At 43.9% G+C, this 2,500-nt stretch overlaps 1 protein-coding gene across 3 annotated transcripts in view; it reads left to right on the forward strand.

The window, feature by feature from the left end:
* The first annotated feature begins 1,935 nt into the window (after positions 1-1,935).
* LOC113810915 (ionotropic receptor 21a) overlaps positions 1,936-2,500 on the forward strand; it is a 17,230-nt gene continuing 16,665 nt past the window's right edge. The window contains exon 1 of one of the 3 annotated variants that reach the window (XM_070143869.1): positions 1,936-2,165. The gene's annotated coding sequence lies outside the window, so the exon portion shown is untranslated. The remainder of the gene's footprint in view (positions 2,166-2,500) is intronic. The other 2 variants (XM_070143867.1, XM_070143868.1) reach the window with 2 other exon arrangements.

Genomic DNA, 2,500 nt, shown 5'->3' on the forward strand with positions numbered 1-2,500 from the left:
ATCAGCCAATCTATCTATCTATATATCGATCTGTTTATCTATCTATCCATCAGCCTAGCTATTCTATCTATTTTACTGTTACCGTTAAAATTTTCGATATTATCACATGGGTTGGCTCATGTATAAAGTGTTGAAGTGGAGTTCGTGCGTGGCAAGAAGTTACCTCTATAAAGGGCGTTCATGCGATTCTGCCTTCGTTATTGAGGTTAAACTACCAGGTTAAACTACCAGAACTATAATTCTGTAGTTCTCTGACATACGAGCGAACGATCCAAACACGAAGTCAAGATCATTATCGAGCAATGCAGGAGTCAGAGGTGTGAGGGGGAAAGGGGGAGAGAGGGAGAGGGGGAGAAGGAGAGGGAGAGGGGTTATGGAGTAGGGGGAGAGGGAGTACGGAGTAGGGGCTAAGAGGGTAGGAGTAAGGGGTAAGAGAGAGAGGGATATGGGGTATAGGTATGGGAGTGAGGGAGAGGGGGTAAGGGGTAGGGGAGAGAGGGGAAGGGAGTAAGGGGGAGAGGGGTAGGGAGTAGGGGGGAGAGGGGTAGGGAGTAGGGGGGAGAGGGAGGGGTAAGGAATAGAGGGGAGAGGGTGGGGTAGGGAGTAGGGGGAGGGGTAGGGAATAGGGGGAAGGAGTGGGGTCGGGAGTAGGGGGGGGGAGAGGGAGAGGCGAAGGGGGTAGGGGGAAGATAGAGAGAGGGGTAGGGAGTAGGGGAGAGAGGGAGAAGTGGGTAGGGGAGAGAGGAGAAGGTGGTAGGGGGGGAGGCAGACGGGGTAGGGAGGTGGGGGTAGAGGGAGAGGGGGTAAGGAGTAGGGGGGAGAGTGAGAGGGTGTAGATGTTTCTCCTCCTTCAAAGCCCTCAGCGGCAAGAGTTGGGAGGGGGGGAGGGGGGGCAAGTGACGCCTGTGATTTAAAATTTCTAGCCACATTACTGTCCGTGAGATAATTACGTATGGACATACATTCCGCAGTTCTTGTATATAGATACAGCATGCACGATACGTGATAAATGATTACAATAAAACGATATTAATATGTATTTTCATCAGGCAAAAAATATTCCATTCTTTTTTTCTATACTATGAAATCGATACAATCGCTCTATGTATCTTGAAACTGAACACAGTAATAAAAAATGTTTTAATAATAATCATCAACAGTAACAATGATGAACTAGGCACCTTCTTTGAGTAAATGCCATTTGCCTATTGAACTATAAACTTTTAGATGAATCAAGATGGCGGCCGTAGAATTCGAGACAGCAACCGCGAAGACAAAACATTATAGAAAATCAGAGCATATAATTTTTAAAAATAAGAATGAATGCGCATCATTATCATTTTATTATTCTAAGAATTAAAGAGATAATAATATCTGCTCTTCACCGTGTCCTCATCCGATATGAAGCTACTGTATGGGAGAAATGTGTATGACTCATTCATTATACTCATACATGAATTAATGAATCGTTAAAATTGCATTTTTTGTTTACGTCAAAGATATACGCAGTGGCCTATTTTTTCTGTCAGATTTTAAGAGCACTATATCACATTTATTACTTTTGCTGTCAATGTTATTTCATTCCGTCAGATATTAAAATGTTTTTTTCATAAACTCTAGGTAAAGACGGAGAAAGGAGGGGCGACTGAGAGATACATGCTCTTATTATTGATAGATTTTATCCATAAATTTTCTGAAGATTGATAAGTAAATGCGGTTAACCTCGACATGCTTTCTCAACAAACGAACGCACGCATTGGGATAAGTTGGTCGGTTAATAATTCCGTTATTTCCTAAGTTATTATCTACTTCCTCTCTCGCACGTTATTCCGCTCATCCTAAACGTAGAACTGAAATCAGATTCCCGTCGCAGGTTCTTTGCCATCCGCCCTCGAAAGAGAAAGCCAAGGAAAAGGACACTTAGCTCGGTTTTCCACTGCGCACGCTTTGGTGACGTCACTGCATCACTGTCCAATAGCAAAAATATTTCCATGACGTGGACCAATCAACAACCAGCAAGGTTTATCATTGCGGTTGCTCACGCCGCTTAAATAAGGGTCGTAGAAGCGATTTTTGGGTACTTGCCGGAGACCGCCGTCGCGACCGGACTCCTACTCGCTGAAGAGATCTCGTCGCAACTGCCGAAGGCGATTCGGCACTCTCTGGTAAGCCTTTTGGATTCTATTTCTCGTTTTAGAAAGTGGAAAACGGTTACATTCAGCTGCGATATTCTGCCTTCAAGTTTTGTGGATGTTAGAGAGAAAAAAGGCGTCGGAGCAAACTTCCTCTTTGTGTGTGCGTGTGTAATTCTACGTAGCCATCTTAGTCCGTGTGCATTGACGTTCAGCTGAGCGAATGCAGGCTATAACCGAACTTCGTGTAATACGGTACGGTTCAGGCGTGCATTGCTAGCAGCGAATTGTGTCTATAATTTCTGACTATAAAAAAATACAATTCTTAGAGACAATTCATAGACGTTCTATTCAAAGGTTTTACGTAT

This window comes from Penaeus vannamei, chromosome 31 (genome assembly GCF_042767895.1).
Source record: "Penaeus vannamei isolate JL-2024 chromosome 31, ASM4276789v1, whole genome shotgun sequence".
Taxonomy (NCBI): Eukaryota; Metazoa; Arthropoda; class Malacostraca; order Decapoda; family Penaeidae; genus Penaeus; species Penaeus vannamei.